The sequence below is a fragment of the Pleurodeles waltl genome, chromosome 6, assembly GCF_031143425.1.
Source record: "Pleurodeles waltl isolate 20211129_DDA chromosome 6, aPleWal1.hap1.20221129, whole genome shotgun sequence".
NCBI lineage: Eukaryota > Metazoa > Chordata > Amphibia > Caudata > Salamandridae > Pleurodeles > Pleurodeles waltl.
The window spans coordinates 382,008,527-382,036,273 of record NC_090445.1 but is presented as its reverse complement, the minus strand read 5'-3'; positions in this window follow the sequence as shown (position 1 = coordinate 382,036,273).

The following is a 27,747-nucleotide window of genomic DNA, read 5'->3' as shown; positions in this document are numbered from 1 at the left end:
GTACCCCCTTGATTAGATTAGGAGAGGGCCGGAGACGGGTGTGTTTAGGATTTGTAGCCACACCAGTGGGTGGGCTCAGCCAGATGTAACCTCCAAAAATCACTTTCAGTCATGATGGATTTTTGAGGAATGTTGCTCCCTGGGATTATTTTTTGCCACACTTCCCAGGAAGTGGTCATCACAGGGGGAAGGACCCTGTCCCTGATTGGAGAACCAGGACCCCCCTGTTTGTCACCCAGGAGCAATGATAAAACTGGCAGACCTGCACCCACACCTCAGATCCCCATCAGATTGCAACAAGGAAGAACTACAGGATAAAAACGACTGCCCTGCTGGACCCCTGGCCTGCACCTGGACCCTGCACTCTGAAGGACTGCACCAGCTGCACACTTGGGCTTCACCACAAGAAGGACTTTGTCTGGCTTCAACTGATTCAAGGAGGGACTCCCTGTTTGCTACAGGTGAAAAATTGCTAACCACATTCCCCTGCACCAACTCCTGAAGAAACCAACCAGCTGACCACTGTCCAGTGGCCAAAAAGGAGTTTGCACCAGGTGCATTCTGGGAGTTGTAGTCCACACCCCCAAGGATCATCTCAGAGCTTCTGATACCTTGGGGTGAGCTATGGAATCCAAACAAACCCTAAAGGAACAACTGGAAGAAGATCCAGAAGTTTGGAGAAGTTTGGAGAACTTTTGAAAAAAAGCTCCATAGAGTGACCCACACGCCACGACAGCTCTAGCCGGCTTGCCTCAACCGCGACCCGGCCTGACTTGCAGGTTCGTCCCGTTGAAGAAAATCTCCAAAAAAGAGACTAAGTCCTAACGTAGGAAGTTGACCGGGATCTCCCACCCAGCGTATCCCAGGAGGGCTCCAAGGACGTCGGATCAAGATCCAGGTTTTTCCCGGTCGAAGGATTTTCCCCTCAAAAAAATGACCACGTCCAAAAATAAATATCTCCACCGAGGGCTTCCGCGACGTGTATCCGAAAAGGGGTTCCAGGAGGTCGGATTGGACTGGCAGGTTCGTCACGCTTAAGAAAATCTTCAGAAAAATGAATAAGTCCGAAGGTAAACTTTTGACTGAGGCCTCCCCCGGGCTGTAGCCGAGCCGGGCTCCATCGCGGTCAGCCTTAACCTTTGACTTTGCCCCCATCAAGGTGCGACAAGATGACCAGACTGGCGCTTTTTGTTTCTAGGTGCTAGAAAACAATAATTCTTTACAAATTCATATCTCCGGTTCCCCTTATCCGATTTTATACATTTTTGTGTCATTTTAAAGATAAAAATATAATCTATTTTTATAAATTGGTTTCGGATTTTAAACTGTTTCCTGTGTTTTATTTAATTACTGTTTTGTGATATTTGGATGCTTTACACTCTGTCTCCTAAGTTAAGCCTTGTTGTTCGCTGCCAAGCTACCAAGGGTTGAGCTGGGTTTAATTTACTGTGACCTAACTGGACCTAAGTGGAGGTTCGTGGCCTATTGCTAAGTGTAGGTACTTACCTGCCCTTACCTTTAACACATTTTCCAAAACTGTGTATATATTTTCAGTCGAATAGGCTTATAGCAGTGTACCCAGCAGCTTCACATGATGCACTTATTCATTGTCTGTTAAGTTTGCAATGTTGCTTTTTTGCTAATTTAATCTGTATGTTGTGAACATTTGTATTGCTCCGTCACTCACGTTTTGATTTTTATGGTGAATAAGGACAATTGTACTGCTGCTGGTGTAGTTATACTATGTGCATGTGAGGGAAAAATGTAAGGGTGCACTCCTGCAGCCTGTGCTATTCTTCTTTTTCTGTGTGAGTTATACATGTGTAAGAAGCTAACACTGCTGCAGTTCATCCTGTGCACATGTTCTTTGTATAAGAGTGCCTGCAGTAACACCACCAATACTGTGTAACTGTTCTGAGTTTGATGGAAGGTGGCACAGTTGCTGCCCACGATGCCACTATCCTATGTATATCAAGAAACAAAGCTTGCTGCTGCTGCTCAAGCCCTATCTTGATGTACACAAAGAAAGCTTGAACTATTGCTTGTAGTGCTTGTACTACAGAACTGTACTACAATATACCTGTTCTGTGTGTGGGGTACTTTTCACTGCTACGGTCGGTCTTTGATGTTCCTGATCTGTATGTATTCATAAACTTCTGTTGATTAATGCATTCCTGTGCACAGTGAGTATCTTATACTGGAGTTTCATAAACTGCAGTTTGCAACCCACTGGTGGGTCGTGAGATGATTTGTGGTGGGTCACAAACGTCTTAGCGATAAACAAAGATGTCTTTAAATTCTGCATCTATACTGTCACATTTGCTGTGCTTCAAATACAGGGTTCAAATGTCAATTTATGTTTTCTGAGAAATTATAACTGCTTTTCAAACATGGGAAATGTTGCTTGCAAACTTATTTCAGTTTGCAGTCAGATAAAGAAAAGTAAAGTGAATTATGTGACAATCACGCTGGGTTACAAATAGTGAGAAAGGAAAGGCGGTAGGATGTTATTTTTTGTAACACTCAACAAAATGTAAGTATTTGTAATCGAACTGTACACATTAGGCAGTTAGGAAAGCTAAAATGACGCACATTTTTGTTAATTCTGAAGTGTGATATAAACAAAGGGACTGATTAGGATCTTTGAGGATAAGTGACGGATATCCTGTCTGCCAATTACAATTCCGCCATATCCTAAGGAACTTGTAAAACAGAGAATGGAATATACATCACGTTTTTTACAGAGTCTTCCAGCTGCCGAGATCATAATCAGGTCCAAAGATTTAAAAAAGGATTAAAACAAATAAAGGCCCTTTACTTGCTGATTTCCACATATTATCATTGGTGTGCAATATAGTTGTATCAGCAAAACTGTATGTCTGTGCAAATTTCATGAACATTTCAATGGGAAATGACAGTACGCTATGACAGATTGCTTTAGTTACATTAAGAAATCACACCGCCTCATCTTCATTAAAGTTAGGTGAGTCGCAAAGGTTTGTGATTTTGAGTTTTGGGTTGTGGTTCTAAAAAGTTTGGGAAGGACTGCCTTACACCTCAAATGTGCCTCCATTATGTAGTGAATACACTTGAACTGCTGCAACATGTGCTACAAATGTTTTTGTGTCAGGAAAACATGCACCGCTGCAGTCTGTGCCTTAACTGAATGTGGGTTGGGAAAACTTGCACTACTGCTTACCATGATGTAAATGCTGTGTGTATGGGTGTGAGACGCTTGCAGGGACCCTACATGCTCTGTGCCAGATTTGTGTGTAGTAGAGAGTTTGTGCTCCTTTTGCTTGAGGAAAAATGTTCTATTTATTTTTACATTCAAGCTCTCATTACCTATGTTCATACTGTGTGTGCTCTAGTGATATTTAATATAAGTATTTATATACATCCAGCACATAATAAACCAAATCAGTCATATGATAGATGCAATCATTAACCTATGTATTAACACATTCATCGTTGACTTTAGAAGGATGAAAAGTCCTGGGCGGCATATATCTGGGAAGCGCATTTACCTACTGTACCACTCACCTGTCATGCAGGGAAATGCAACTTCGTTTAGCATGGAATCCCGTAAGTGCAATTTACCCTCTAGTATTCATTTGTGCCATGTAATTTAAAAAATAACTATATTTCAACTTGCTTTGTTCTCAGAGTGTGCTTTTTAAGGCATCAATGCATTGCTATTCCATTTGGAGAGTTATCACCAAATACCAAAAACATTTTTAGACCTTTTAAAATTAATCTCTCACTTAAAAGGTGAACCAGTATTTCATTAATGCGACAAACATATTCTTCACAAATCAGTTCAACGGGCATTAAAAGATGTCCCTTTTTCGCAGTGAAATAGTGTTATTTTTGAAGTCCCGCAAATTTTGACTTTGCTGAGGAACCCTAAAGAGTGCCAGCCTTCATGCCTCTTTCCGTGTACTAAGCAAAATGGATTGATAAGAAAGGGATTGTTGCTGTCGGGTCTATACTGCACAATAAAACAGACAACTGGTATTTTACTTGTACTCTCTTTCCCCTTGATAATAAGAGAAAGAAAACCTTTTCCACTCCCTTTTACAAGTAAACGAAAACAAAATGCTCTTCAGCTCCTCTCATCACCATTACAAGAAGGACAAGAAATCAGACCTTGAAATTTACACAGAGTTAAAACAAGACCCTGCAAAGGAGTTCTCAAACTTTAGGAATGAAAACCTCCACCCTTCTCAAAATAGGAGCAAAGAGAATGCCTCCTACCTGAAGAGGTGTTAAGGTATACAAATCGATGCTTTTGTTTCCCCTTTTTAAGGGTGTTAACACAGTTCGAAGTCAAAGGTTGAGGCCTGCACTGAAAGAACACCCCTCCCTTCCCCCAGCTCTCAAAAACACATCTGGGGCTGCGATTTCAACATTTGGAAAGGCAAAGAACTGAAAGCAATGATTAGTGTAATTCTGACAGGATAACTGCAAACGAACGAGTTGTTAACTTTAAAAATATCTTTACTCTTGACCTTGTATAGCTGCGAGAATCTAAGAAATAGTTGAGGCCCATGATTTAATGTTTAATGGCGTAAAACAGTGGTTCCCAACCTGTGGTCCAGTTACCCCTGGGGTTTCCCCAAAGCTTCCTCAGGGGGTCCCTGACTGCTTAGAAAATGAACTAATATTGACAGATTAATAAAGTGTATATAAATAAAGTGGCTAAATACACAAATGAAATTTTAAAACGTACTGTAACTCTCAAAGAATTTAAAATTGGAGGCTATAAATGTAATTAGTATACTCAGATTGATTGGTAGGAACAGTGCAGGTGCATCAAACAGAAATAAGTATGGACAATGTGTGGCTTCAATTGAATTTAGAAAAGCTCCAACCTTCATATTAAAACTGACATGTTTTTTGTATTTTATTTATTTGCAAATGAACTAAAAAGTGTTATCATTTGTGTAGGTGTTTGATGGAATGTTTGTTTCAGCATTTTTTTGTGTATTGTTTTGCGATTCAAACCATCAACAATGTTTAGGCCAGGGTCCCCGGCTTCCAGTAATGACACAGTGGGGGGGGTCCCCATATTCCACTAATAATTCAGTGGGGATCCCCGAGTTTCAGTAATGATAAAGTGGGAGTCCACAGAAATCAAAAGGTTGGGAACCACTGGTGTAAGTTTTTAATTTCATTCTAACCAATGAAGCAATGTATAAGATGATTTACAAGGTTTAATGCGACTAATTCACCTGGCGGTCCTTTTCACCTTAAGGCCCAGATTTCAGAGGGTCTAGGGCCATCCTACCAACACATTAGCATAATTCTTCTTACGTTAATGTGGAGTTAGATGGACAAAAACTCTGCACCATATTTACAAAGTGGCGTAATGCATGCTTTGCCTCACTTTGTAACCCCTTGCGCCACATTATGTCTGCACTAGGTATAATGTATACAAGGGGGGCATTCCCCCATTGTGGGCTGAGGGGGCTGAAAAAATGGTGCAAACAAATCTTAGAGAATTCTTTGCGCCATAGTTTTTGGTACTTTTAATGGCTGCTCAAAGCAGGCATTAAATGGAGGCTCCTATAGGTTACAATAGGCCTCTGGATGATTAGCAAGATTAGCAGCAACATTTTTTACACTAATCCTGCGCAGCACCAAACTAGCATAAAAAACCCTGGCGCTAAGGGGAAAATTCGACGCACAACTTGCTCTGCGGTGAAAAATTAACTGAACACCGACCCGGAAAGACGCCGCTCGACCCCGTGAGGAAAAGATCGACGCAACGGCTGTGGTGCGACCTGAACTTTTACGCACGGCCCTCCTGGACAACGCTGCCCGACTTCCAGAGAGGAAATCGACGCAGCGCCTGCCGTGAGGAAGAAAATTCCACACACAGCCCACCAGAACGACGTGCAGCTGGACAACAAGCCCAAGATTCCACGCACAAACCCCAGGGCGTCTGAAAACCCTGCGACTCACGGAGGAGACTGTCCGCGTGCCGGAAATCGATGCAACGTCTTCCCCGCGTGAAAAAGAACGACGCAAGTCCGTGTGTGAAGGTGCAAATCCGACGCACACACCATTTTTCCACGCATCTCCTCCTCTGCAACCCTTTACAGAGATTTTTCACTCCAAACCAGGTACTTTGTGCTTGAAAGAGACTTTGTTTGCTTTTTAAAGACTTAAGACAATTTATATCACTTTCCAGTGATATCTTTACAAGCTCTTATTTCATCTTTGATCGTTTTGACCTGCAAATATCCAGATAAATATTATATATTTTTTGCTAAACACTGTGTGGTGTATTTTTATGGTGCTATATTGTGTTATTGTATGATTTATTGCACAAATACTTTACACATTGCCTTCTAAGTTAAGCCTGACTGCTCAGTGCCAAGTTAACAGAGGGTGGGCACAGGATAATTTGGATTGTGTGTGACTTACCCTGACTAGAGTGAGGGTCCTTGCTTGGACGGGGGTAACCTGACTGCCAACCAAAGACCCCATTTCTAACAGCCGTCCTGAGACATTTTGACCTATGCACTACTGCTAAAATTACCACAAATGCAAATTTAGCATAGCAGTAGCATTGATTCTTTATAATTTCACTCACTCCTCCATTAATTAGCACTTGAAATGACCACCCGTTTCACTAGGTGGGCTCTATTTCTGCTATGTAAATACTGTTTGATCATGTTGCTCCCTATGGAAACAAATAATAATTGGCTGCAAATAAGAAAGCGTAAACAAAGCCAGTTATTCACGCCAATAGACATAACGGCTTTGAGAATGATTTTCATCCATGCTGCACGTTTACACACACATGCAACCTCATCTGCACACATGCACAAAACATTTTAAAGAATTATTTTACAAACATCACTGTGTGAGGGTGTTCTTCAGCTCTGGATGATCTGTTGACCGTTGGGATAGGCTCAAAGCTCCCCCTACAATGAACAGTACTGAAGCAAGAAGCTGACAGCTAGAACCTGAAATATCAAATAGTTCAGCTTTTAGATGGAAACGAGAAAACTGGAACCTGTGTATTTGCAGGTTTTAGCTTTCAGCCTCTTGCTTATTCACTTTACCCTTTCCTACCCTATCCTATCTCTGTGATGATTTGGGAAAAGGTGCTGTAACTGGTTGACTGGTATGTTGACCCTGGCACTGCAAGGCCTTTGCAAACAACGCATGTTTTGCAGCCTTTCCCTACTGGGGAGGCAGTGAGATCTGTGAGGCCTGGCTGGGACCTCTCCATTACTACACAATCTGTCTGATGACTGTTGTAGGCACCTTTGTTCGTTTGAACTAGCCCTGACATGGATGTCACTGCTTTAGGCTAGCGCTCAGCACAATGCCTGTGATTTTTCTTAATTATTCAAATACTTAATGCTAATCTATCCTTCAGTATTGACATAATTTAAAATACCGTTAGGAGACAATGAAGGTGGAGCCCCGATGCTTCTAAGGGTGAGCCACCTAAGTTAGTCAGGCAAACACAAATCAGTGTCCTTGGCCCTACACTTTGAGTTGATGGCCGGGACCTGCAATTTTACTTATTGAAATGTGAGAAAGTCATCCTTTTTGCCCTGATCACCCCCATTTTTTGACTGATACTGGTAGGTACCAACTCTGACTGTGACCTGGGCTTAGCTAACCAGGTACAGGGCCAGTGCTCTGTTTAAAAGGTATATGGTAATTAGGCATATATATGATAATTAGGCATTCTTATAATTGTCTTTGACAACCTACATTCAAGATGTCAAAATATTAATCACAATAAACCCAACAACTTGCCAAGTTTAGATTTGTCAGGAATGTGGTATAAGAACTGATATCCTAAAGTTACATAAATTCAGCCCTTTAGCAGCCTCTCCAGACAAGTCAGCCTTTGACAGGCTGAGCCAAGCTGCCCTAATTAGGTTTGATGTGGCCTGGGCTGAGGCAAACGAGACATGTGGTGGGAGAAGATCTGCAGCAGCAGACGCCAGAGCAGGAAGGAGGCTGAGTAGCCAAACTGTTTCTTCAAAGGAGGGAGACAATTGGGACAGAAACCAGACCTCCCCCATTCCCTGCACCCCAAACCAGGCGAGAGCCTCTCAGACTAGACCCTGTGGGTAGGTTTAGCCAGACATGAACCTCCAAGAGAATGCTCCATTTTGGAGTTTTGAGAAACAGTGCTTTGTGGGGCAAACATATGTTGCACTTCCCAGGAAGTGGTCATCTCAGAGGGTGGTACCCTGTGCCCTATTGGTCAGGGTGGCCCCTTTGTTTGCCAGAAAGCTGCTCAGCAACTCAGATCCCTGCAGGAAGAAATCAGAAGAAGACTACCCTGCTGCACCCCTGTTCTGCACCAAGAAGGACTACAGTCTGAAGGACTGCACCTGCTGGACAATCTGGGCTTCAGCACAAAGAGGACTTTGTCTAGCTTCACAGATTTAAGAGTGGACTCACTGTAAGCAACAGGTACAAAGGAGCTACCAAGAGTACCATGCATTAACTCTTGCTGAACAATGTCCATTGGACTTTTAAAACTTTGGCCATGTGTGATGTGGGAATTGTAGTCCCAGGTCTACAAGGAGCAGCTCAGAGCTTCTGGAACCTTGGCTGGTGTTGTGGACACTTCAAGACCTCAAAAAGACCTTCTTGAAGTTTGGAGACATTAGGGAGGCCTCACAGTAGTGAAAAACGAATTTGTGAGTGCTTCACTACCAGGACATGTAAATCTTAAAAACACGTCTCCTTTGCATACAATGCTCCTTGCCCTATGAGCTGTTTAGAACCTAAGTCAGGGATGGCTACATGTATCGAAAATGGAGGTTTGAGCCTGGCGAAAGATTTCTTTGTGGAAAATCTGATTGGGAGGTTAAAACTGCGTACAGTCTGCAATGGCAGACCTGACACATGTTTTGAAGGGCTAGTTAGGATGGTGGTACAATAAGTGCTGCAAGGCCACTAGTAAAATTTAATTTACAGACTGTGAGTACATGTGGTACTATTTAATAGGGCCTTATAAGTATCTTAAATGGGTGAATACATTTGGGATTACCCATACTATCATGTGATGCAGAGGGTATTTTACAAAATGTGTTATTTCTTGATCACTAGCTTACATTTAGAAGTTGCAAATAGAGAGAAATTCAAATAATAACAACAAATAGTCTACTATTCTGTATTTACACACGTCTCCCACTTGTGTGTCTAGGCCTATCAAGCATGACAGGAAAGCCTCAAAAATCCCATGTAGAGGCATCAAGTTTTGCCTTTAACAGTAACCCATTCTGGAGATGTGGATAGGTTTGGTATTTGGGCCAAAGTTCAATCACTACCAAGAGAAACCAACCAATACATTTCAGAAAATTAGACATCCAGTGGAGTTCAAGGTGGTGCTACTTGTGTCTATCTCACCACATTTTCTTAACCAGAATTTCCTGCACATGTCACCCTTTGGCCAAAATCATTACTGCCCTCTCATTTATGTAAAGAAAACCTCCAGAGTCTATGGGGATGCACACAATTCTTATTACCCAGCATTTCCACAATTCACCTGCTAAAAATAGTGCCCCACTTGTACGTCTGGGCCTTTTGCTCACAATGGGAGCCACTCAAAACTTCTAATATCATCTATTCTCTTCCCTCCTCATCCAAACCCTACCTCACAAAAGCAGAGGTCCCCCAAGGATCAATCACCTCACCTTTGCTTTTCAACACCTACATGATATAATTACCAGAACATTGAAAACTCAGAAATCTTCAGTTGCGTCACAGCCGTTGATCAGTGGATGACCTGGAGCCATCACAAACTAAATGCCTCCAAAACAGAAATACTCAGATGTGGTGACTGGAAAATTTATGGCCCACTGTGTGCCTGGCCTGACGATCTCGGACCACATCCTCAATTATCCATGGAAGTTAAAAACCTTGGATTCACCATGGACTCCAAGTTAACTATGAATGCCCAAGTGGACAAATTAGCACAAACAAGCTTCATCACCTTGAAGACTCTTCGACGCATCTTCCCCCACCTCGGATTTCCATACAAGGTGCAAGCTACTATCTCGCTTGTACTATCCAAACTAGATTATGCCAATGGCCTCTACCATGGATCATCTCTATCTATTATGAAAAAAATACAACATATCCAGAACTCCGCAGCCAGGCCACTATTACACGTAAAGCCACAAGCACACATCTCCCCTGCCTTGAGAGCACTACACCGGTTACCCATTGCTAGAAGATGCACTTTCAAGCTGCTTTGTATCACCCACAAAGCTAAACATGGAACAGGACCGCTTTTTATCAGAAACAAAATAACCAAATACATTTAACAAAGAAGCCTCCGCTCAAGATTGGCACCCCGCCTTAGAATACCACCATACAAGAAAAAGACTATAGGTGTTACATCCTTCTCCGTTCAAGCAGCCAAACTATGGAATTCATTAACCCCAACTATTAGAGCCACAGATAACTATCCTGTCTTCAGAAAACGACTCAAGAGTTGGCTCTTTCCTTCATAACCACCATTTTCAAACAAGTATGGACTGCATATGCCTGTGTTGATAAATATTTTTTCTGATTATGTGTATATTCTAGTTATATATAGTTCTTTAGAAAATATGTATCGCTACTATGTCATAACAATAAACTACACACACACACTCTTTAAACCTGTTTAACTAAGTATATTTACTCATGTTTTAAATATGTATATGTACGTACATATATGTGTGCATATGTGTGTGTATTCATGTGTGTATGTATATGTGTGTGTGTGTGTGTGTATATATATATATATATGTGTGTATGTTATTCTATGCTTAACATGCTCATCGGGTCATTGCATAACTCCTAGATAAGTTGTTATACTAGATACTTATGAGTCCCTGCTCTCATCTTATATCACACTTATCTACCCATCACCATATGTCATGTCTCTATCAATCTATCCTCAATTCCCACTCTGACTCATCCCAAATCCATTGTACTACTTTCATCTCCTAAATGACTCTGCCTAAGCTCTTCCCTCCGCTTCCACATCTAACTCACCCAAACCTCACTTTACTACCATGATCTCCCAAACAACCCCACTATATTCTCCCTCATTTATCTCACCCTGCTACTATGATCTCTCTAACCCCTTCCACAGACTCTTCCCTCCTTGATCCTCCCTTTATTCATCCCAAGCCTAAATCCTATTACCATAAACTCTCAATTAACACTTCTGGATTCTTTCCTCCTCTACCCCACCATTACTCCAGTCAATCTAACTAACAAACTCTCATATCCACAGCTCAAATTAACTCATAATAATACTAAAACTGTACTCATATTTCCCTATAATAATCCACCACTAATTCTTGTTGGGTTCCGGAGTAGCGTGCTACTCGCCGAAAAGCGCTTCTACGCCTCATCAGGGGTAGTAAGCGCTATATAAATACTATTACAGTACAATACAATTTGAAGAAGTCAATGCAGTGTTGATGATGACTTCACATTGTTACAGTGTCTAAGAAGTATATTAGGTACATACACACATTGGAGGCAGTGTTCAAATTAGTGGAAAAGTGGGAACTCAGAATGGTAATACTCAGGTCACTGGCTAGATGTCCCTGAGTTTTCTTCCACATAAGTATGGGAAGATATTCTATTTCATCCCATATTTTGATATTCACAAAGCATTCGGGATAGCCAAACATTCTGGAATCCATGCAACTCAAAACACACTAGACTCTCCTGGGCTTCTCATTACGTCAAGGTTGATAGGATTCTTTGATTGCTGATTGGCTAAGATGCCGAAGAGTGCAGCCATTTACCATGGCAAGTGAGAGGAACTGGAATTTCCTTGGGTGTAGTTTTGATATATCTGATGGCAGAACACAGCCAAACACCAATCAGCCTGTTCTTGGGGACAGAAATACTGTCTAGTGCCAGCGGAAAAGGGATTGATGAGAAGGTGATCCAGCAATCCACCCCATTCCATAACTAACTTTTTTCACCTTTTTCCAGATTGGGATGTTTACCACCTATCTGCCCATTGAAGCAAGGTCAAAAGGACCACCAGACGATCATATAAAACAAGAATGCAATGTAGGTTTTGCCCATCCAGGTGCTGCACTGCATCCCCTGATCCAGGAATTGGACAGCCAAGTGGAAGCTGCATAGGGGAGCTAACATCCCCATCTTTTGTTCCTCATGTCAATGCTACACCCAAAGAATCCAAATGCCCTCTTGTGTGCTATGGGAATACAATTGAAAGTACTTTAAACTTCTGCATATCAGATATTTAAGAGAAGCAATATGCTTGAGTTTTGTCTACTCTCAGAGTGCACTCTACTTTAAAAATTGTCAGTTGTGGCTCCCCCACTAGGTTGTTCGGGTGTTGCAACCTTTACTTCTTTCTCCCTGCCTGTCTAAAAGTGTGTAACCGTGACCAACAGATTCAGACTCTTAGAGTGACAATATTTAAAATTATAAATGGATAGTAGTGAAGTGCAGGGATGGTCCTCACTAAAGCATAGTACGTCATATCAAATGAACAAATAAACAAATAAAACAAAGCTTGAGTTGTCTATGATGTTACTTAGTGCCTGAGGTGAAAAATATCCCTGTTATTCACTTTTTTACCCACTAATATGCTGATGTTATATATGGCCCACTCAATCATTTTCCCATGCTGTGATCACCTACTCAGGGGCAGAAGAGTTATGAGGGAGTGTTCCCTTTTCAAAGCTAAAAATCTAGCCTCCTGTCACCCACTGACACTACTTCTGTTCCTTGTGCTCCCTTACATTCAAGTTATTCTCTCTGCTCTTTAGTGCTGCACTGAAAGGCTATCAGAGAGCTTTAAATAGAGAAGCCTAGAATTCCATTTGACATGGCAACAGTTTTGTATTCACAATAATCGCTCTTTTTAAAAACCATACATTACAAGAATATACAAACTTTGCTTGACAGCGTGGACAAGCAATATGCTTTTTCCCCTGTCAATGCAAGAATGTGCAACTGCTTCAGACTCTGAAACTGATAATGCCAAAAAGTACAACAATTATTGCATATGTTGACCACAAGGAGACCTCGTCCATGATATCATGCAGTCTGTGCATGTGGAGCTGTGTTTGTGTTTAGACATGGCCCTGTAAACAGTCCTAACAATTCTTTAATAGAACACTGTCATTTACAAGTCCTAAAGTGACATCATCACCTTCACAAATATAGGCCTGCCCGGGTGATGTTGACCACACCGTATATGTGACTGGAAGTCTCACAATGTAAAAACTTTATTTGGGTGTGAGAGCTGAGTGCCCAAAGGTATGTGGACTTCATTTTAGAAGCAGAACACTGTAGATTGCACAGCATAAGTAAAATAAAGAAAGAAATGTCGAATTGTGTTGGTATGTGTGTGTGCATGTGTGTGTGTGTATGTGTGCGTGTGTTGGAGTGAAATTGAATGAGTGGCAGAGGAGTGAGAGAGACTAAGTGGCAGTGAACAAGTATGAATAAGTCACAGTGACTGAAAATGGGTGAACTAATTCAAGAATGAGTGCATGTGAGTGACAATGAAGATAAAAAAGTGTAAGTGATTGACAGTAAGTGAACTAGAATGTATGAGTGATAATCAAAATGAGGTAGTGAGAATGGATTTGTTTGAATGAGAATGAATGACAGTTAAGGACAGTGGATGAGTGTAACTAAAAGTGAGACTGAGAACAAGTGAGAATAGGTGAGAATGACAGAGTGAGAGCAAGTAAGTTAGACAGTATGAGTGAGTAAATTGCAATATTGAGTGAGTGAATGAGAAAGGTTGAGTATCAGTGAGTGAGTGAATGTAAATTAAAATGTTGTATTATGCTTGTGAGTCTGCCTTGACAATGGCATACTGAAATTAATTATTGCATTAAAGAGGCACCCATGGCTAATCCTGCTATTGCCTTACTGGAGTGAATCCTCAGCATAAAAGACACCTATGATAGAAAAATGGAACTGACATACTGTACATGTATATTCGTGCTGGAATTTGTAAAGCAGTAACGTAGCTCCAATGGACCTGAGCACTGAACAAGGGACATGGCAGAGTTCTGGGTAGTCCACTTTGAAAAGGACACCCATAGCAAAATGCTCACAATGCTGGTACAGGCATGCTGAAGGCAATTCTTGGCATAATGGTCACCCAGAGCAAATACTGGTACTGGCATACTAGAGGTAATTCTTGAATGATGTGAAAAATACTGAATCTGGCATATTGCAGATTGGTCTAAGCATAATGGAGGATTAACATTGCACAGGGAGGGGACCACCATGGCAAAATGCTGACCAAGGATAACCTCTGGTATACAGATGACATCAATGACAAAATTCTTGCACTGAAATATAGTACGCAGCTTTTCGAAAAAGCAGACACCCATGCCACATGGAAGACTTTCATGGGAAAATGCTCACCCTAGAGATCGTTCTTCACATATGAGTGCAACCATAGCATTATATTAAAAAATGGGTCAACTCCTGTGGAACATGAGGCTTAGCTTAGCACACTATGAAATGATGTGATTACTTTTTGACTACTCTTTCAGGGATCTATTTGTTTTTTAGCAATTTTTTGTGTGAAAATTGTGTTTTAAAATATGCTGTTTAACGCCATTTGTTTTCAAATGCTTTCTCAAGTAGAATCTGGCCATCACCCACAAACCTCTCAGAAGAAGAGGATTGCTCACTTGTGCACTGGAATTTGGGGCAAGCATTACACCCCACTACTTTCAAGGAACGCCTGCTGCCATTACAGAGTGAGCGCTGTGAGACAGCTGTGACTGTCAGACCTCAATGGGTGGAAGAGGACATAATTGATGAAGATTGTCTTTGGTTTTGTTTTGCTTTGGCAGTGCGTGAGTTAATAAAATCAACTTACAACTGAAAGCTTTTTCTTTTTTGGTCTTTTGTAAATGCTACATCCACTTCTCTAAAAAAATAGGGCCTACCTTTTTCCTCCCCTACCCTCCTCCCAACTCCCCATTTCCTTCTTCTCCTCTCCTCTCTTCTCCTCTCCTCTCCTCTCCTCAGGCTGGCAGGTTCCCGCCAGCTGTATTTAGACATTACAGTTTGTCAGGTGGTGTCCTGCAAGTGGTTTGCTGGTGGAGGGAAGACATTGCTAGACTCAGTGGACATCGGACAATGCCAGTGGCTGTGGAATACAGGTTAATCACACACACACACACACACATTTCCCTTTACATATGCATCACCCTGCATCACATATGACACAACATACCATATACACACCAATACCCATTGCCATTCCACCACAATATGTAGATGCTGAAAACACACATTGATGTACATCTATCACACAACATATACACACTAGTGACACTGCAATCACACACAACACAACCATAAAAACTACACACATATTTTTGCAAACACAAGCACACAAAAGCAGAGCTACACATAGCACAACAATGACCGCCACACAGCATGCACCTGAATGTTGCACACAGCAATACAACATATAACACATCATACACAGCAATGTCCATGCCATATGCAAGTGGCACACATACTGACACAATCACATCACCCACTCCAGCTCCATCCATGTCACACAGCCAATTGCATCGCACACACACATACAAGTAGTGTCCCACACACACAACTCCCAGCACAACATGACAGGTACAGGTCCCCTGGCAATGTATACACCTGGACACAGTTTACAGATGTAAATAGACCGTCATTGTGGTGCCAGCATTCATTTGCCAATGAATACTGGCACCATAATGATTGCTGTAGAGGTGTGCGATATGGTTGTGTACCAGTGTGTCCCCACCCGTGTCTGGCCTACTCATGTCCCAGATGTATGCATCAACTAAACAAAATTACTGTGCCACATATATGTCTTCAATGGTCCCATGGCCATGTATAGTGATCCCCCAATGTACACAGCCAATGCGGGTTGCCTACCTTCATGTACAGTGACGGGGGGTCTGGTTTCACCGTGTGTACTGTGGCAGCAGTGACAGAGGGTCCTGTTCTGTCCAGTCATGTCCAACCAGAACAGAAGTGGAATTAGGGGAAAAGGTCATTTTTTACCCCTTTCCTTCTCCAATCTGCTGAGTAAGACGTAGAAATTGGACTGCCCTTTTTGCTTGGCAGTATGGCACATCCGAATCTGCTCAGTGGTAAGTGTGGCTAGAGTCTCACCACCAGCCACACTTTCCTATAATGCCATCACTGCAGATGGGAATCCTTGGCGAAGTTGGTGGGACTAGGGCGTGTTAAAGTCTCTGTGGCCACGAACTACTATATACAGCAGGTGGATGGGTATGGCAGACTGGTTTTCAGTCAGAAAACAGACAGTGGGGCCATTTCCGACAATATCTAAATCAGGCCCTATATACAATCCAGGGAGAGGAACACCTTAAAAAGGTAGTTCAGATCATGGTGATAAAGGGAGGTGATGAATAAGAGAATGCCAACTTTACTCAAAGCAGCCCTGTCCCCTGCAGTGTGCTGGTATCACCCACATCAGCAAACTCCAAATGACACAAGACTCAAATGCATCCACCACCGAATACAGTGATTTTCCCAAGCCGGCCATTGAGTCTACCAACCCCTGGTTCTCTCCAGAAGTTGCAGCACAAAAGAAAAAAATCCAAGCTACTATTATGGGCATGTTTAAGAGGCCTATGAATGCAACCACCCAACAGCATATTTGTACAACAGAAATCTGGCTAAAATGATAGCGCTGGACCTCTTTCATTTTTTCTTTTGGGGAAGAAGTGTTTTTTTTTACAATTTGTGGCCGCCATCTGCTTGAAATGGAAGGTTACCAGCTGGAAGCCAGGTTTTCCTAGGTGCCAGCTACCCACTTTACAAAACATGGGCCAGTCATGTGGAAAAAGTTAATGTATCCATGTTGCATTTTGGACCATTTCCTGTCATGGGCACTATGCCTACCCACACAAAATGGAACTTGATGATGTTTTCGTCTCAAAAAGAGCAATCTTTCATGAACAATGCCTTCCCCCTGTGGGCTGACAAAGAACCGTAGGGCAGCCAAGTGAGGTAACATTTTTATCACAAGACTAGAACAATGCTGGGTGGAAGGAAATGTGTGGCTCTGTGCAGATTCCAGAACTTTTCACCACAGAAATGTGAGGAAAATATGTTTTTTTGGTCAAAGTTTGATTCTTGGTAAAACAACCCAATGAGAGTCATGCAAGTCACCTCATCCTGGATTTCCCTAGGTGTCTAGTTTCCCATAATATACAGGTTTGCTAGTTTTCCCTAGATGCCAGAGAAGCTAGGACCCTAAAAAACACAGCTACCCTATTTGCGAAGAACGGGTCAGTTTTGAGTGGAAAGATTTGATGTATCCATGTTTCGTTTTGGACCATTTCCTTTTGCGGGCACTAGACCTACTTACTCAAGTGAGGTTCCATCTTAATTTGTAGACTTAGAGGAACACAGAACAGTAGAACAAGTGTTATCACCAATTGTATTTCTCTGCACTTGCATCTTAGAAAGAAGTAATTTTCACTTTCACATGCTAGTATGGGTAACCAAAAATTGAGAGATGTGCAATCAACCCCTGCTTCTAATTTCCATATCCTGTGCCCATTTTGGAAATACATAAGTTTCCTTGATACCTATTTTTCACTATTTATATTTTACCAAATAAATTGCTCTGTAGTCACTACACAATGAAAAACCATTGTAAGGTGCAGCTTCGTAATTGGCTCTGGTTACCTTGAGTTCTTAGAAAACCCGCAAACCCTATATATCTTCACAACCAGAATGGTCTAGCAGATGTAACAGTATATAGTATTTGTGAATTGGCCATTGTGATGAGAAGTTACAGAAGAAAACGTTGTCACAAATGTCCATTTTTGCATTTTCCCCCCAAAAACTAAATTTAGCAATATTTTGGCTGATTCTCACTCTTCTCCAAGGCAATCTACAAACCCTGGGTACCTTTAGAATCCCTAGGTTGTTTCAAAAGAAGGTTGTAAATTTGGTGTGAATAGCTTATGTGGGCAAACAGTTATCAAGGCTTAAGTGTGAACTGTTCCAAACAGCTAAAACAATGTTTAACACTGGGGAGGGAAGCGAGAAAGGCTTAGTAGAGAAATAGTTAAATCCCAGAAGCAATTGAGGATCATTCCATGTGGTAATAGAGTACTGATTAAAGCCCTCATACAAGAGGTGCCAACACGTTGAAACTCGACCTATTATGACATGTTTCAACATATGTTTGAGCGGGACGAACCGATCAATGGTTATGTCCTTCAGAGAGGAGGTAAAAACATTACCATGCAGATAGACAAATGGGCAAATAGGGGCCAGTCAAATGCCTGACACAAATGCTACTTTCTTTTGTGATTTTCATACAGGAAGTCAGTAAGGAGGACAGTACGATGAGCCAAGCAATGCTGTTGTTGCATCTGCTACATGACCAATTAAAAAAGGTTTTGCAAAGGTTTGCTGGTGTGAACAAATCATGTGAGTTTTTTCAGAGCTTAATCATTTGTTTGCCTGTTAATACAAGGCTACAAATAGAGATTGTGTCCTCCAAAGAACACATCTTTGCCACAATACGTGATCCACAAAGCAAAAAAATACTGCCAACTTTCATTAATTTTTTGCAGAAGTGGATATTTCACAATCTAAGACTTGGATTGTTGAGAAAATGAGAGACTTGGAAGAAGAACGGTTAGAATCCCTGGCACAATTTTTTGCATGCAGCCTTCAATCTCCAGAGAGGGTAATGCTGTTGTTTCACTGCAGCCAACACCAGGAACACGAGCAACAACTAAGGCAACTAAACCAGCAACAGAATTAGACCCAACCTCTGCAATGGCTTGGTTTCAAGTGGCAAGGGCTTGAGTCAAGGGCAGAGGTGAAGGCAACAGAATTCAAGCAAGTGGCAGCACAAATTAACTTTCAGAGGATAGTCCACGACTATCTGGATGACCAAAAAGAGGTCTACCTGGATCAAAACCCATTGGTCTATTAGTATAGGAAGATGCACCAATGGCCAGAGCTCAGCAGGCAACAAAGTATCTTGCTTGTTCCGTAGCCAGTGTGTCTTCTGAGCATGTGTTCAGTGCAGCTGGCGCAGTTGTCACATTAAAAATTACCAGTCTCTCACCTTAAAACCTGAAGAGATTGGCCATGATAAATATGAACCATCACTTCATACCACAAGATTAGACTGTTCCTGAAATAGCACAGGAACGAGGATGAGGGCAATTGATTAGACTCAAGTATCTTAGCTGACCAACTTCTAGGCAAGCCCCCTGAGCTTGAGGATGATCTCTACTTCCCTGACTGAGTAGGCCACAATGGAACATTCACATTATTGTCAAACTGCTTTGCAAACAAATTGGAACATTGATATTTGGTGTCTGACTTATGCAGCCTCACCATTTATTCTCATGTATGGACTGGATTGGAGTTGGACCAGTGTGCACAGAATAAACTTCCCTATATGCCTAAAGGACATGAAGACAATGCCTCCCATCACTATCTTTCTTTTTTTTTATTCCCTTATTGGGCTGCCCCAGTAAAGATCACTATTTTACAAGTCTGACATTGTTTGCTGCTTCCATTTGGCCACTGAGCGAGGAGGCTGGGGTTGAGTGCACCAAGGAGGCAGCCCCAGTCATGCGTGTGTGCAGAACAGACAAAAAGCTGCTTACCTTCCTCGCCGGAAGTGACGGGAGACCAAGAGAAGAAAGATTCTATACATTCATCAAGACTGTGGAAGTGTATTGTGAACAAAGGAAGCACAGTCGACCTGAGGACAAAAACAGGAAAAACCCGAGTGCAAGGTAAACAATACACAGGCAGTCTGGTGGAGCTCTCACCACTACCGCACCTTTGAGCAATACTCTGAGAGAGACATGAGACGTGAGGTGTGCTGGCGTATTCTGACACGGAGGAGCTCAGCCAGGGTCGGTGGTGCCAAGAGGAGCTCAGCAGAGCCGTGGTGCATAGTGGAGCCTGCCTGCCCTTGAGGACAGCACAGACAGAGTTTGACTGCCCCCATCCTCGCACTGAGACCCAGGTACAGCGGGTCACGGAGGTCCTGGCAGCTGTCCATTGAGGCTCACTGAGGCAGGATTGATGCGAGAAGAAAGAGCAAGACACTGGTATCAGTGTCGGTGAATTTCCAGCTAGCTGCTTGTTTCCGCCTGATCTTGCTAAACCAGACATGCACCAGCCTCACCCCAGTCTCACCTATTGCTGTCACGCCGCCTGGGTTGTGGTGTTACCAACTATATCGGGCCACTACGCAGCCGCCATGCAGCCCATGAGCCCACAAGCCTAAAACAATCTAAAATTCCTCAAACTTGTCCAATTGTCCAATTGCTCAAACTCCTTTGAGCTCCCTCTAGCTTGAGCTGAGCGATCAAGCAGCTTGAACTGCACTCAAAATGCCAAAACACTGAGACTCTGAAAGTTTTGGGATACACAGGGGTGGCTGACTGACACGGATTGCTACTGAGTGCACTCCTACTCTATCCCAAACCTACCGCTTTCTATGCCAAATTCAGCTGTGTGGCCTCACAGCTGTCCCTGCTGCAATAGTTTTGCCATAAGGAGAGCTTTGCAACATACAGCATTTGGCATTGACACGGACTGTCCATTGATTGTGCCAGAAGCTGAAAAGGTCTACAAGCTGGGAAATCTGGAACTGGCGGTAACTGGGGGGTGAAATTGACGTGCTTGTGCCCCCCTGTGCAAAGTGGAGCGGACCAGCGCGGCAAGTGGCAGGGCGTGTGGTGGCGCTCATTTAGGTGCAAAGCTGCACTCAATCAGCGGCAGCAGCAGCACACAGGGTGAATACTGAGCTTGAAACTGGAGGCCAAGATATAACGGATAAATATTATATGCCCATTTACTCTACGAGCTCAACAAAGACAAAGTCCAAGACCAGCGTAAAGCCAATTCCCTGAACAATTAAAGTTTATAAAATTCAGTAAAACGCCACAAAACCCTCACATAACTTTACAAAAACTCTGGAGTAATCCAAAAAACTGCCTGAAGGTGAAACCTGAGATGCAAAGGTCACAAAGGGCACGAAGGACACAGGTAAAACAGAAGAGTTAGAAGGAGCAAAGGGCCCTTAAAGTCTTTGTGGGTAACTGGAAGTTGGCATACAGAATTTTTTCAGGACGCAGGGTTACAGGCAGGCTGAGCGGTCAGCTTATTGTTGCTCAGAAAACCTCAATAGGGCACAAGGACCCAAGGTGATTTGGCAAATCCAACATGCTTAAGATGAGTTAGGAAGGAAGATGAAGACCAAGGTGGCTTGCCGGAGGTTTGGTACCATATGAGCCCCTCAAGGCATACAAGTCCTGCAAGCCCCATGAGATCTCTGATACTGGGCTCTGGGCTCTGAGCCCATAGAACATATGGAGCCCAGAGATCTGAAGAGCGCGGACTGAAATGTTAATGAGTTGATCTCGGAGTAACGTTCTAAGGCCCAGAGGTATCATAACGAACAGAAGATGGTTCTGAAGTGAATGTCCCCAAATGCCAGCCAAACAAGCATATTCAATCAATCCGAAGACAACCAAGTCACATGGGCCGCTCCAGTCACCTCAGAGCTGGTTTTTGATCCATCCATGAGGTCATTGCAAACAGAGCAAAAACAACCAACTGCAAATAGAGGCTGTGATCCACAGGTCTACAATATTTAGGCCTAAATCTCGATTAGTGGAACCAGTGGAGCCAGATACACAAGACCTGCTTGAGAATGGCCAGCCTGACCTCAGCCCCTCCCAGGGACAACAGGGGGATTGGCAGGGTCCCAATAATCCAACAGCCCAGGGAGGCAGGCCATGGCAAGAAACAGGCCTGGAACAGGAAGGCAGAAATGATGTGCCCTGTGGAGACGCAGCAGAGGATACAGGAGAAGAAAACCCACCCAGCGAGGGGTAGTACAACACGGGTCACTCAACCTGCATTATAAACACCATCAATAGCTCCCTCTTAGCCACAGTTAAGGCTCTTACTTGGCAATCGCAAAAGATGTAGATTCACCTAGAACTAACTCATATGCTGGCACAGAGCGTACTTCAGTTACACAACAAACTGAATTCCTTATTAGGAATGATAGATAAGGGGTTCAAAGGAAGCCCACATAGTAATGGAGGGGAAGGGAGATATAATGATGAAATCATAGATAAACTATCAACTTTGTCAGAGCTGCTAACAAATCTCATTCAAGACTGTAAATCCGGAGGAGTAACAAACAGAAAGACCAGCAGTATGTCGCTAGGAGATAATATGCATGGTAGGGCTCCCATTGAAGCAACAGGTAAAAAAAAAAAACTGTCTACACTTATATCCACAGGGGAAGAAGAGTGAAGCAGGGAGAAGGAATTCAGAAATAGCCCTCATCTGCTGTATATCCACTCTCCCCAACAGTTACTGTGGCAAAAAACAGCCCAGAAGGGCTAGACCCGTGGTTAACGGTTAAGCCATCGTACAAACCCGACACTAGGAACAATCATCAGCCACAATTAACAAGAAGACAGAAAAAGAGACTGAAAAAATTACTCAAAGCCTAAAAAAACTGATAGACAGAATCAGAATGGGAAAGCATCATTTGCCACTGGCAACACTCCAGCGTCGCCCAGGCCATCGAAACAAAGAGTAACTCTCAATTTGATAATATACTGCCAAGAGTTTCCACTGTTAACTCTGAGCATGCCTCAGTAAACTCTGTGCAGGCTCACCAGAATAAGGGAATAGATGACCCAGCAAGAATGAAGGTCCCTTCGCATGCCTGGGTGCCAGAGTCTGTGAAGGAACAAAGGTTGGTGGGCACCGATGAGATAAACTACCCCAGAGTTCTGCCCATTGGAAATTAATAAACACACCTGGATAGGAAAACTTTTAGTGCCTTGAGAGGAACTTCAGCGATAAAACCACTATTTATAGACAAGAAAATCACCATACAACTGACATGGAACATTGGAGAGTCTCAAATGGATGTTAGAAAAGATGACCACGGTCAAAAAAGGGCACGAGGATGGGACTGGCTCTCTCCAGCGCTGGCTGTCAAAGGGGAAACGTATATTTAACCATAAAAGCCTCACTTTCAGAACACATAATAGCCTTACTCTCAGCACACAAAATAACAGGATTAAAATAATTAGTTGGAATGTGGCAGGTCTGGCCTCCCTTATAGCCACCCCTAGTATTGCAAGGTTTGTCAATGAGATAGACATTATGGCCCATATTTATACTTTTTTTGCGCTGCATTTGCATCAGAAAATGACGCAAGTGTGGTGCAAAAAAAGTATAAATATGGGCGTCTGTGCTTCCAAGAAACTTGGGCGGTAGAGCCACTAACTATCTCAGGCTTTACAATAACCCAGAAGCCGGCACAAAAAAAAGAACTTGTTTGCAAGCCGCATTGGAGGATTTGCAATATATGTCAAGTTAGACTTAGCTGTCAAAGTGATAAGGTGGGAGAAATTGACAAGTGACATACAGGTAATAACCATGTACGGCTTAGCCTTTAGAAAAAAGAACTATCCCAGTAACAGTCATAAATCAATATATAAATCCCAGCCGAGGTAACAAACAGCTGATGGTCAAATCAATTGTATCCTTGTTGAAGGAATTCTTACATGAACACCCAGATCGCGAATATGTGATTGCAGGATATTTTAATTTCTGCCATCTTGGTCAGTAGATATGGTCCCACGGAGACCTAGCAAGATCAAATCTAGAATCTTTGTTCAAAGAACATGTCCTGAAAGCAACTAATTGTAGTAAAACAGCAATAGGTATACCTATTCCTACATTTAGAAATATCTCTACAATATATTATATATTTCTAAGCTCAGAATTGATGTGCAGATGAGCAACTCACAAGTTGAGCAATAGAACTGAATGCAACCATAATCCAGTGGCCATAGAAATTGTCCTAGGTGCGATGAGACATGAGCCCTACAAAACCAGTGGTCATCAATTAATATCTGGCCTTTGCTTATTGACAAAATGAATTAAATGGAACATACCCTGCAAAGCAAAATATGAGGTCTAGAAACAGATTAATAGGCCAATAAATTATAAATCTGGGGAAATTGATAAGTGGGGTCCTATGCTTGTCGACCTGCATGCCTATCTGTTTACTAGAGAGCAGGTGGGCCCCACTGGGCACAGAGGACAATCAGGATGCAGAAAACAAACTGCCAGCAGTGGGTCATTAACCATAGAATGTATACAGATTAAAAGGAGATGTCGGCAAGCAGGAAAGAGCTACAGGAGAAACAAAACCCTGCAAGGAAGCCAATAGAAGGCTTACAAGGAAAGAATATAAGAGCGCAATATGTAAGCTAAAGCTAAAAGAGGCCGATGAATGCTGGAATCGACTAGTGGCATTACTGCAACCGAGTAAAAGCAGAGAATTCTGGGATTACGTTAACCACCTTCTACATGTGTCTGCAACCACGGCCAATCTGATTTCGGCCAGAGAATGGAAAAAGCATGTGGGGATTCTGTATGTGGATCAAACGTATGCAAACACCCAAGGTAGTACTGGTGGGCATCTAGAAGTTGAGGGTCCAGATGATACGGTAACACCAGTCACCATTAAAGCAGTGCAAGAGGTGCTTGGTAGTTTAAGGTGCAACATAGCGCCTGGCCCTAACAGCCTCCCAGGGAGCACATTTAGAGATGATAAAGCATTTTGGGCCGAACCGTTGACCACCCTATTTACTGACTGTCTACACTACTCAGTGGTCCCAGAGGCATGGAAAGGCTCAATACTACATCCCATTTTTAAAAAAGGAGACAACACCAGGGGAGAAATATAGGTTGATAGCCTTGCTGGATGTAGAAGGCAAAGCCTACACAGGCGAATTGCTCCAAGAACTTGAAAGTTGGATAGTAGAAAATGACATATTACCCATATGTCAAACCAGCTTTAGACCCAGCTCCTCTACCCTAGATAATGTTCTGTCACTCTCATACTTAGGCCAAAAAGCATTGAAACCATCATCCCAGCCTCTCTTTGCATGTTTTATCGACTATAGTGCAGCCTTTGATGTGATGGTGCGTCAAATCCTTTGGAAGAAATTGGCGGACTGAGGGATACCAAGAAAACTGTTAGCATTGATTTGTGCTTTATATTCTGACACCCGGGTGCGTATTAAAATCACAAACACACATGTAACCAGGAAGATCAACACCAACAAAGGATTAAAACAGGGCTGTGTTATTGCTCCCACTCTTTTTAAACTGTATGTGGCAGATTTGAGCGCAAAACTGCTCAGGAAATACGTTGCCTTCGAGACTGGGTTGAACCGTGTTGCCTATAATCCAATATGCAGATGACCTGGTCCTCCTCACTCAAACCCGGATTGGGCTAAAAACGGGATTGGACATACTACACAGCTACAATGAAAGAAATGCATTAAGAGCAAATGCTGCAAAAAACCAAGGGTCTGGTCTTTGGCCGCCAGGCAAATAAACATCAAAGAGTTTGGCAACTCGGTCCACTAAACATAGAGACGGAAGACAAGTACCATTACCTTGGAGTCTGGCTATCCAACATAGGGAAAACATCGCACTAGGTAGCGGCACTGACAGCCAAATCCGAGAAAATCTCCCATGCTCTAGTAAAACTCTATTGCCGGCTTAAGGCACTGACATCAGAGCCAAGAAGGAGAGTGATAAAGGCGAAATTACTACCTGCAATTTCCTATGATCATTTTGCATTTCTGGGCAGATTAACAACTTCATTGGAGAATTGCCAGATGAGGGTTTACAAAAGAGCATTTCATATCCCCAGACCAACTGGACACACAGGGATGCGACTGGAACTAGAAATAGTAAAAATGAATATAATGTGCAAAACGGACATGATTAAGTTCTATCAGAGTGTCCATAAAGCTAACACTGATAGCTTGAGAGGGGCCCTGAAAGCACATTTTTAAAGATGAAACTAGTAGCTGGGCCATTTACTTAAAACAGGCAGAGGAACAGTTCAATCTGGTGCCATTTTACATATCAGATTCCTCTATCGCGAAGGCTTTGCTGAAGAAAAAGTTGAAAGAACTGGGTGCTCAAGTCTCCAAGGAAAATTATATCTTTACAATAAGGAATATCAGTGGAGCCGTGGGTTCATACGAATCTTAGGCAAATACAAACTCTACTGACGAAATGGCTCTTACCTTCCAACTAATTTTGTCAACTTCTCATAAAGAGATGTTTCTGAGTTGTCGGCTTGTGACTGTAGTGAACAAGATCTCCCCATGGTTAGGTAGAATGGGTACATGGACATTAGCATAGGCACTCCTATATCTTGGTTTACATCAAACCCCAAGAGACAAACTCCTCATGGTAGCTTCAACTGGAGGGTTGTGGATGAAATGGCTTCCAACCATTTGTCACTTCTTATAGAAAGACGCCTTAGGATTCTAGACTTGTGACTGCAGTGAAATAGAACTCTCATATTACTATGATATAAGGCTCCATCGGACGGCAGCACTTGCATATTGTGCAGGGATCAATAATCCAACGTATGATTCTGTGATAGATCATCCCCTTTGTGTGGTTAATAAGTGGGTACATAGAAGCCAGCATTTGTACTATACTGTAAGTGCTTGAAGTTTGTCAATTATACCTTTGCACATGGGTCAAATGAGCAGGGTATATAAGTGGACTCCTCTGATTGTAGAATCTTGGGCTGATGGACCAGTGGACTTATTTTAGGTACTGTACGTGTGGATTTTAGTATAACACAAGTTTTGAGCTATTTATATGTGTTTTAAGGGGGTACAGTGTGGGAATAATATACATCTGGACTCCACAAATGTATTTTAGGAGTGAGTTTTATTGTACATTGTGCAACGATTTTAATTAATCATGCAATAAAGTTTCAAAGTGCTGCTTCCATGGGAAAACCGGTGATACAATAGACAAGTGTGTACCACCATTCTTGGAACAGGTAACTATTGCACCAATGAGTGATATATAATAATTGAGTGTAAGTGATGGTTCATTTGGTGACAGACAGTGATGGTGTTGTTCAACTAATTTCTAAATTTGATTTTGATGATTTGCAATGTTTGGGGCCTGGTGGGTGATTCGGCCTGAATGTGATTGTCCCTTTCACACTTAGCTAGATTTACTGACATGGTCCTCTCCTTACTGCATTTTTTTATTTTTTGGGATCCTCAGACACTGGACCAGCCAGATTATTAAGGGAATTTACCCAAAATGTGTGCTATTCTTGTTCTTCAAAAGCAGTGCACTACAGGTCTATCTCTCTCAATCTCATTTGGGTCAGGAGTCAAGAGTTAGAGTCAGTACAAGACTACCTCAACAGCCAAAAGAAAGAAATGATGAACAATGCCTATCTACTTCATAGGGAAACCTACTCAGGACTTTGGACAGGAGAGAGGCACATAGAGTTGGAAAATGCTGAGTAGTATGCTGTCTCAAATGGCAAACTCCTATAACTAAGTGGCTGTGGTTGGGTGGACTGTAACTAGAAACATGTCAAATGATGGAGTTACTCAATTAAATGTTATGACAGTTGTGATATTGATCAGCCAGGTACATGCAGCTAATTGTCTGGGATTGGTTGTGAAATAGTTCTCCTTTCTCAGTTAATCGCACATGTGTCATGATTACAGTAGCCTATGCTCTTGTTCTGCCTCTTGGTCCTCATGAAGGTTACCTTCTCCTTGACTCTACAATATTGACATTTACTGTTTTGCAATCCCAGGCATTCTCTTC